The sequence below is a fragment of the Pleurodeles waltl genome, chromosome 8 (assembly GCF_031143425.1).
Source record: "Pleurodeles waltl isolate 20211129_DDA chromosome 8, aPleWal1.hap1.20221129, whole genome shotgun sequence".
Classification (NCBI taxonomy): domain Eukaryota; kingdom Metazoa; phylum Chordata; class Amphibia; order Caudata; family Salamandridae; genus Pleurodeles; species Pleurodeles waltl.
Window position 1 is genome coordinate 1,450,097,267 of NC_090447.1, and position 10,982 is coordinate 1,450,108,248.

Here is a 10,982-nt window from a genome sequence, read left to right on the forward strand (position 1 = left end):
TTGCTTTCACCTCCAGATGATCTTGCAGAGCTAGTGCCCACTTCTTGAGTGGCATGACGAATTGCAGCTGTTGCCACTTTTTTCTTTTAGAATTGGTGTTTTTGTTGGGTAAGTTTCTCTTATTTTTTAACAGAAACTTCTGTAGAGCGTTGTGATTCCTGTCTCGGTTTCAGGTACTCTGTTCTTCGCTCTGACTGCCCACCTCTCTCACTGAGTTTTTCCAGTGAGTCCTGAAAGGAACAAGATTGGCGTGTTTCAGTATATTGATATCTGTCAGGGGTTTTTATGTTAACTCTATTTCTGAGATTATATCTATTCTGTGGGGTCTCCGAATGTGGAGAGTCTCCCCTTTCTTTTTTAGGTGTTTGTTTTTAATCCCTGCGTTTTTTATTAACCCTCAGGAGCTTGGTTTGTAGAATCTTTATTAGATTTACCCTGAAACTGTGGTTTTGTGGATCTGGCCTCCAGACTATCTCGACCAATACTAGAGTAGGTCTCCACGATAATCTTTGGTAGCTCACGTTCTTGATCCTGTAGAGGAACGTCCCGGAGCCGCATGCGCACTGCTAGTGCAACTGCTTCCCCTTTAAGATTACTTAATATAATTGAAGATACTGTGGCAAAATTGCCCATTAGTTGCATCCCCAAATTCAGGGCCGGGGCAGCCCCGTATTCATCTTGAATCTGTTGTAACACTTCCGCCAGATTGGCAAGTGTTGGTGTACCGTGTGCGGTGGTATAGAGCATGTCAAATACCGTGCCCCAAGTATTGCAGTTATCTACTGTGGGGACCATCCCAAATGGCAAGCACATAGTTAATATTCTGTGCTTACCCTAAGGTCCCGTATGGGGAAATACGGCTTCCAGTGCATTTATTTTTTGAGCTAACCAAAACGAAATCTCTTCTCATTTGGTGGTACTTTACCCATGATCGAATGTACAGTCGCAGGATTGATACCTGGTGGTACTGCATGTGGTTGCGCCTGGGCAGCACGTGCTGGGTTTGTATTTAATGTTTGCATTACAAACTGTACTAATCATCTGTATATTGCCGTAAGCTCAGCATAGAAGCAACGGACTTCAGCTACAGTGAAGGTTGCTGCATCAGGGTGTGGCGTATATGTGGCCAACAAAAGGGCGAGGAAGGACCATCATTACTTAGAAGACCTAACCTAACATGTAGAATTGTATGTGTTAGGGCACCATCAAGCCAATTATTGTGTTCTAGATAAGATAGAGGTATTTCTAGGTATGCATATGCTCTGTATTGTGCAGGTATGTTTGCAGGTGTATAGTGATGAAATGTAATTGTGTTCCCATCAGCTTCTGGAAATGTGACCCAAGAATGGAAAACTTCTGTTCTATAGGCTGGATGAGCCTCAACAATAAATGTAACAGGACCCCCCTTGGCTGTTAGACCACGTGCCAATAAATGTGCAGTAAGGGGTGGTCGCATATTGACTGCAATTGCTATCTGTTGTGGGTTTGCAATGATGAATGGTAAATTTTGTTCAGGGATAAGCACACCAAATGGGGATTATCCTTTTAGAGTTCAAGCTTGAACAACCTATAGAGTTAGCTAGGTACTCCCTACTTATCCGAGGAGGAAAATCCTGCATTCTGCAGCACACATAGAAAGTGCAAAAAACGAGGAGGAATAAAAGTATTCCTCCTAGTTGTGCCACTGGAGCATCACTTCGATGGCAATAGGGCCTTGTAAATCTGACCCTTAGTACCCCTACCAATCTGCATTCCTCTTCCTTTCCACTGCATTTTAAGCCCCTCTTGTGCACCCTGCTTGTCATATAATATCTTTTAACATTATTGGCCTCATTACGAGTTTGGCGGTCCCAGAACCGCCATGTTGGTGGTCGTACCGACAACAGGCTGATTGAGAAGACTGCCATATTATGTTCATGGCATTATTCCCAACGGAATACAGCCAAAGCACCACCGGCACCGCCACTGCGGTCTGACTGCCATGGACGATAGTAGCCACCTGCAGGCCGGCAGGAACCGTGCTTCTATCTGACAGATGTTGCACACCGCCAAGGTTTCTGTCGCGGTCGCACCACCACGGAAACCCAGGCAGAAACCAACTGCATAAAAGGAGACACTCACCTTCAGGAAGCCATACTCGTCCAGAGCCACAATGGAACCAGAACTACACATCGTCCCACTGCTCCTGCCCCACAAAAACTTCGGAACCAGCGACAACGATGACAGCAACCGTAAGCGTACACATATACCTGTTATTGTTGTACATTGTCAATTTTTGTACACACACAACATACATTCTGGAAGTGGGTGCGAGGTCGACACTCACACCTAACAGCACACTAACATGCACACTCACAGACAGCCACACACACACATGCATATATACAACAAACACAGCACGGCCACCACACATACACACACAAATGTCACAAACAAAAATAGGTACGCAAAGTAACACGGCACAGGCCCACACTCACACAGTATCACACAACACCGCAACACGTCACAAAAACAACCCACAGGGGGCGCTACCCAGGGACATATCACACAGATTTTACAACGTAACGCCAACAGGCAAAACACACATACAAATACACAATCATACTACATAAGATTGACCTACAAAGAACTCCATGTCCAACATTTCATGCACATAATGCTCACACAGTCAATGTACACGAAGCCACTCAACACACCAACAAACACATCACAACGCCAACAGTACACAATACCACTACACCTAAACCCCTGAAACCCACAAATGTAAATCACACAACACATATCCTACCACTTTCGGACAAAATCACTGGACACAACCTCACATACTGCCAAACAACACACATAGCCCAAGCAGAACACACACATACATATATGTACACACAACTAATGTCAGCCAGAATAAACGACATACTATGCAAAGAAATGCATGATAAAGATATAACCAGGAAACCGACAACTGGTTGGTTTAAATTATAATTAGTAGCCTCAAATTAGAAAAACAAAGGCCATAGACCAGTCCAGTTTTAAAAGTCCACAATGCACACAGTGCACATACGTGTGCCCCAAACTTGACTCTTGACTGCCATGTAACCTACACAGTAGTGGGCATCAATGGTGTAGGCAGGACCCCAGGGGTTATTGGAGGGAGTACTGGGGGATTGGTCTGGGTTTTGGAGGGGTCCTTTGGGATCTGGCTTGGGAGAAGGGGTTGGGGCTAGAGTTGGGTTTAGGGGAGGGCTGTTTTTTAGGTGGAGGGATAGACTTCTTGGCAGGGGGAGGGGCATAGGAGCTTTTATGTGGGCATTAGAGGTCTTGGAGGTGGAATGATTGGATTTGGGGAGGGACACAGCACATTTAGGGGTATCACGGAGTGGGAGAGGAGTAGGGAAAAGGGCAAACTCTCTAAGGAAAATGTTGGACCTGGCCCTTTTTTCAGGGTCATCCCCAATCTTTTTGCCTCCTTCCTCTTAATATTTCTGACCAGTTTTGCTTGGCTTTATGACTCTGGGCCATTTACCACTGCTAACCAGTGCTGAAGTACATATGCTCTCTGTGTAAATTGCATTGGTGCGGTTTATCTATTCCTGTCCTATTTGATTTATTAGTCAGTCCCTACTAAAGTGCACTAGAGGTAAATCAAATTCTACAACTGGGTCTGCAGCACTGGTTGCGCCACCCACATTAGTAGCCCTATAAACATGGTTCAGACTTGCCACTGCATTGTCTGTGTGTGCAGTTCTAACCTGACAAATCGACCTGGCAAGTGTACTCACTTGCCAGAACTAAACTTTCCCTTTTTAAACATGTAAGGCACCCCTAAGGTAGGCCATAGGTAGCCCCATGGGCAGGGTACAGTATATGTTAAAGGTGGGACATGTACTGATGTGTTTTACATGCCCTAACAGTGAAATACTGCCAAATTGTTTTTCACTGTGAAAGGCCTATCTTTCTTATATGTTAACATGGGGGATGCCCTTCAATATTATTCAAGTGCAAACTCCCTCTAATAGCAGATAGAAATGTGGACTTTGGGGTCTCCGAACTCACAATTTAAAAATACATCTGTTAGTGAAGTTGGTTTTTAGATTGTTAGTTTGAAAATGCCACTTTTGGAAAGTAGGCATTTTCTTGCTTAAACCATTCTGTGACTCCAAGGTTCAGATGCATGCTTGTCTGTCTGTGTGCTTTGGCTGGGTCGGGGAAGGAGGATTTGGGACTGGGAAGAGGAAGGTGGAGGGGGACGGAAGACAACGAGTGACTGGCTGCCGTCAGTGTGGAGGCCAGAGCCTGAAAGGATCTCTGTAGGCCAGCCAGTGCACCGCAAATGCCCTCCAGGAATGCATTACTGTATTGGACTTGAGTTGCCAGTCCCTGGATGGCATTCACAATGGTCGACTGACCCACAGAGATCGACCTCAGGAGGTCAATAGCCTCCTCACTAAGGGGAGCTGGGCTGACTATGGCAGGGGAAGTAGTGCCTGCGGCAAAGGAGACTCCCACCCTCCTGGGTGAACAGGCACAGCCAACTGGTTGGGGAGCTACAAGGAGGGTGGGAATACTAAGGGGGTGGCGGACAGAGATGGTGCTGGGGTGGTCCCAAATGGGTCCGCCACTGCCAGGGACTGTTCACTGGAGGAGGATTCGGATGATCATGAACTGGATCCTGTCTCCCCTGTGGCACTCCCCTCGTCCTCCAGGCCACTGGGTCCGTCAGTGTCGCTGGTATCAGCACTCCAGTTCCAGTGGCCAGCAGCATCCCCACTCAGCTGTTTCCCATCTCCTTCGCCTGCTGATGCTGATGCACAGAAAGAGAGAGAGGGAAAAAGGGTCATCACATTCTTAACATCCACATACATTACAATATACACAACACAAATAACCATTTAGAGCCTACATCATGTCACAATTACATTCTTCCTTCGTTCCCCTATGACCACAGTCTCACCCACTACATAAACCAACCATCTGACCACCACATCACAATCCTATCAATTCAGCAGTAACTCAAAAAGACCATGTACAAGATTAATTGGCTACACCTCAATTCTCTTCCATAGAGGTCATTACAGTGTATCAACAGATCATTCTTAGGAAGTGCAGTTTACTAACGACACAACATCATGCCTGCCCCTACTCCACGCTTGGCCAGTCCATCACCAGTAGTCATGTTCCATAAACGTAAACTCATCTCACTTCAAATACAACACATCATGTTGCTTTGCAATAACATACCTACATTGTGATTCTGTTCTTATCTTTCACAATATCAAATGCCTCAGATGAAGACACCACATATGGCATACCCATATAGTGTGTCTCACAAAAAGTCATAGCATGCCATCGAAACATCTGTCTAAATACTATAAAATGTTTTCTAAAGAGTATCTAGACCCACGTATCTAACACTGGCACAGAGACAACATTTCAGTGTCCTACAATAGGGCCCTACTTAACACACAGGAAACAACCACAGACAACCACATGGACCATACCAACATCTCCAATACAAAGAACACCAAACAATGTGCATAAAGGCCACATACCATTGCACTATACATGCTGATTAGAAACCTCTACATGACAACATCTAAACATCTACATCACTAACAACTGTACAGACATGTGAATCCTATCCAGAACTAATACTTACATAACCAATTACTAATGTAACCATGAATGACACATACACCTAGAGTTAAGGAAACTGAATGACAACATATACCAGAAAACCAACATGTTTATGTCAAATGAAAGTCCTGCTACACTTTTAGGTCAGGAAGAAATTAGCAGCTCCATTACTAGAACTTTCCAAACAGCCTCAGATTAACAAAGGTTAGTCTGGCAAAGATGATGTCTCAACATAATAATTTGCACGATGTATCAATTGACATATGATGTAGGCACAAAATAGTTTATGTTACACCCATATAGGTATGGTACAGCCCTATGTAGCATGGACAATATACAAGGACTAAGGGGTCAGCAGTCTAGCCACTTACCTGGTCAACACCAAATACTTTTGAATAAAATGTATTTGAACACATGTCAATGTTATGACCTGAAATGTCAATGAATTGTTACCACCATGATTTTCAGCATGTAGGATGTCCACCCTGATCGAACTTCACATTTCCCAATATATGAATCAAACATGACAATGGGGACACTTCCTCAAACATTAAGGGGAGGGTATTAAGTTTGCCATACCAAAATCCTGATTTGGGTGACAGCCTCACATGAAGTTACCATCTATTTCATAACACAGGATACCTTGTCCCTGTTACTCATCTGTCAGACCCAATGTTGCACATAGAGCAAGATCCAGTGGAATAGGACTGGTCAGAGACCAAAGAGCAATACAACTTACCATTTGGGTAAATGTACTTGGGAATTCTAGATGGGAAGGATGACACTGCAGGTTGCACATATGTATGGCTGAGTAGAGTTACACATATGACACAGTCACATGTGCATCTCCACATGCAGTCATACAATTTGGTTGACATAGGTGATTGGCATGTCCCTATACACAATACAGTGGCCACATCAGTGTTTCAATGTTGGCAACTGCATTACTATATCTTCCCAGGAGATACTTTACCTCTAGCATTTACCACAATGTCACAGCTGCAATACCTAGACATCTCAAACTTAACTGCAAAGGCGTGTATATGGGTTCTGTCTGTACTTACCCCCTTGTGGCTGCTGTGGTGCCCTCAAATGCCAATCCAGCTCAGGGTAGGCCACCGCCAAAATGCGGCCATTGGGGTGGTCAAGGTCCGATGGGCACCCCTCCCTGGTTGGGAGGACATCCCCAGTTGAGCCTCTGCGGTCTTTCGGGCCCAGGGTTTCAGGGCCTCCCACTGCTTCTTACAGTGGGTTCTTCGCCAGCTGTGGACCCCCAGGGTCTGCACTTGCTTGGCGATGGCACGCCAGAAATCCTTTTTTGGATGGGTGTTGACCACCATGATTGACACAGACAAAAGGAACAATTCGGTGCAGGACGTGGCATGATAGCTCCCAGAAGCAGTACACAGCAACTCAGGTAGTGGAGTTTTGCTGGCAGCAGTATCCGGAGTCAAGAGAGCAATACTGCAGAAGATGGAAGTCACGTCCGCCATGCACAGGACCGTCACCGCCAGTGGACATCGCCATGGGCCCAAGTCCGCCAATTGCAGCAATGTGTACAAATGGCAAATTGCACCACTGTTGTACCCGCCTACCTCCATGACGACTTCCACCGGCGGACTTAGTTTACTTCCACATTTCTAGTACAGTAGGTCAGGCAGCTGCCATTTTGAGCACATTTCATAAACAAAGCCCTATATTGTTCAGTATATCTGTAAGTGCTGCCTTCATGTTTAGTTCTCTTAAGTGCATGTGAGCAGTAAAAGTTATGTAACTGAAGGACATGTGGTGATAGCAATGTACACCTATTCTGAGGATCCTATGTGCGTTGTACATGCAGATAATGAGCAACAATATGTGTATGACATGTCAAGTCAGTTGGACAAACAAACAAATATGGTCAAAGATGATTATGCATGTGTAGTTCACTAGGTAATTGAGGGAATGTGCACCAAGGAGAGTGTCGTCGGATACATAGCTGTACTGTAGATGTCAGAGGTTGTAACCGACCTCAACAGCAGATTTGTATATGGACATTTACATGATGTGTGCATGCTGCATGTCACATATTACTTTACATGTTTCTAAATAGTTACCCTGCCATGAGCACAGGAAGACAACCACCAGTGTACTGTCCACTTGTAGACCTGTACAACATGGAGGAAAGACATACTATCCAGACATATCGGCTGAACTGGCATTCTATCATGGATCTTTATGATCAGTTGGAGCCAGATCAGATGCCTGCCATGGACAATCCCAATAGCATACCTCCCACTGTTCAAGTCATTTCAGTGCTACAATTCCTGGCCAACAGGTCCTTTCAGAATACAGTGGCCCTAACTGCAGTGATGTTTTAGCCCATGTTGTCTGGTTTTGAAGAAGGTATTGTATGCATTGTGGAAACACATAGACAGCTAGATCAGGTTTCCCCAACATGCGGATTTGGCCTATTTGAAGGAAGAGTTTCATACTATGGGACACAATCAAAATGTGGTTGGAGCAATTGATGGCACACATGTAGCCTTGGTTCCCCCCAGTGCCAATAAACAGGTGTATAGGAACAGAAAAAACTACCCCTCCATCAATGTTCAAGTGGTGTGTCTGGCAGAGCAGTACATTTCACAAGTCAGTGCTAGGTATCCAGGATCAGTCCATGATTCCATCATCATGCGTAACAGCAATGCCCTCTGCTGATGACACGACACAACACAGAGAGGGCCTGGGTGGTTGTTAAGTTATAAATGAAATGTGTGATTGCAAAGTATGTCTCCTGCCATCACGATGTTGCATGTCACACATATATGTTTGTGTTGTTCTACCTAATTGCTGTCAGGTGACTCTGGCTATCCTAACCGTCCTTTGTTGTTGACAGCAGTGAGGTACCCAACAACACCAGGAGAAGTCCGCTACAATGAGGCCCACAGGAGGACAAGGCGTGTCGTGGAGCAGACTTTTGGGTTCCTGAAAGCAAGACTTCGGTCCTTGGACACTTCAGGAGGAGCCCTCCTCTACTCACTCAACAAGGCATGTCAAATAATTGTTGCCTGCTGCATGCACCACAATCTTTCTCTGAGACGTCATATACCATTTCTACCAAATAAGGGGGTGCCTGCATTACCTGCAGGTGGAAATGCTGATTTGCCAACTGATGATGAGCCAGATGAAGATGAAGCAGGAGACACAAGGGCAGATCTCACCAATCAGCACTTCTACTGACACAAATTATGTGATGTATTTGTGATGTAGTGATTTAAGATATTAAGCTAGTGCTGATGTGTAGCATGTCACCCCCTCTTTACCATCAGCTATGGGGTATTAGGTAGGCAAACTGTCTATGAGTGAATTGTGCATGCAGACTGTAATGTGGTATTGTGGAAAGAACATACTGGTATACAGTGTGCATTGTTAATGCACTTGCAATGACACTCTTGTGAACATGACTTGTCTGCATTGAGGAAAGTTTTCTGGTATGTCCTATCTGTCATCTATATCACAGATTTGGTGAGCTCTAGTTTGGCTCATCATCGTTAGCAAGTCACAGTCAGTGTCAAAGGCAGATGAGAATTACAGGCACACATGAGAAGTGGACATGGCTGAAACCAGGTACTGAATGCAATGGGTCTGTGGAGTGTAACATACATGGCCAGACTTTCAGGCCACTGGGCTGGAAATGTGTCTACCCCTCATGTTTACCTGTAGGGTACTGTAGGTTGTCAAATGGTGCAAGTGGCATCTCCATATGAGTCTGGCACATGTGAAAATGTGGAACCATAGCCTCTACCATCACAATGTTTATTGTTATATCTAACCTACCCTTGACCTAGCTGCCAATGTGCATGTATCTGTGGACTGACATAGGTGAGATGCAACCCTACAGGTTTTTGACCAATGTAAGAGAAAGATCCCTGGACTGGGGACATTAGCACTGATATCTGTCTGTACCATGGGGTATGTACATCAGGGAGCAAAGGTATGGTCATGTGGTAAGGATTTACCAGGTGATAGAAAGGAACATTCTGTATGCCTTCTGGCTCGTGGGAAGACAGATATGTCCCTAACTTCTGATTCCCGTGGATTAGCAGTGTCTGCCACCTTAGGAGACATCTTTATCTTACTGTGCTGCTTGTATGTCTACCAATAAACGTGTGTAGATGTAGCATACTAAAGGTTTTGAATCTATCCATGTTTGAATCCTAATGTGATCAGTCTTATGCTGATAGTGTCCACGTGTGATGCCCATGACATAGGTTGTACAATACAGAGGGATATATTGATGGCAGAGTTGCCATGCATCACAGTTGTACATGGTAGATTCATGACACATGAACAGGACCTTTGTTAAAGTGTGATTCACTGTGAACAGATAAACAATAGGCGGAACAAGGAGTCTACAATGACAGAATCTAGACAGTGAAGGGTTCAGGCAAGAAAGGCTTGTAGACTCATTGCTAGTGAAAAAGGCCTGATGTTGTGCTTCAGTCCTACTCAGGGTAGTGTTGATGTCCCTTAGCACCCCAGCAATGGAAGCTAAGCAGGCATTTTGGGCCTGTCACAGCTCCTTGAAAAGTGAAATTAGCAAGGAAGCTGTGTAATTGAGCTAAGACATGCACCACCTACTGTCTGTGAGAGGAAAAATATCTACAGCACCTGGTATTCCCAGGCGGTCTCCCATCCAAGTACTAACCAGGCCTGACCCTGCTTAGCTGCCTAGATTGAGCGCATTCAGGGTGGTATGGCCATAGGCAGCAAAGGCTGCAGTTTCAGCTCTCTTGTGCTCACAAAGTCCACCGTCCTGGAGCCTGATACTCTTAACTACACCTGCACAGGCTCTGATTGGGAATTCGGACATTCGGTCCCTCTGCAGCTGTTGAATTTCCCCCATCATGGTGATTACTTGGTCCATCAAGCCTTGGGAACTTTGGTATGCTCCCAAGACTTGGGAGATGGTTTACTGGTCAGTATTGTCCCTTAGAGCCCCCATCCGGTGGCCTACAGCATCCCTCCTGTTCACCCTGCTCCCATGTGCCTGTGCCCCTGGCACAGTGTGCCCACTCCCAGTGGTGGCAGGGCCATCATTGTCAGGAGTGACAAGAGGAGACTCAGGTACCTTTACTGTGGGGCACACAATGGATGATACAGTCCTTGGGACACAGGTTTGGGGGCAAATGGTTGCCTTTGATGTAGATGCAACAGGGCTGAGAGGAGTCGATGTAGGCAGGGTAAGGCTGACAGTTGTTGACTGACCAGGTGTCCCTGATGGGCCAGCTTCCTCTTCCGTGTCCACACATCTGGGGTGTTGTCCCCACTGGGGCCTTCTTCCAGAGGGGTTGTGGCAGTCTCTGGTATCCTGA

The 10,982-nt window shown here is 45.5% G+C and overlaps 1 pseudogene; it reads right to left on the bottom strand.

Moving 5' to 3' along the window:
- Positions 1-10,266: 10,266 nt before the first annotated feature.
- Positions 10,267-10,375, bottom strand: LOC138252106 (5S ribosomal RNA; annotated as a pseudogene).
- Between the last annotated feature and the right edge of the window lie 607 nt (positions 10,376-10,982).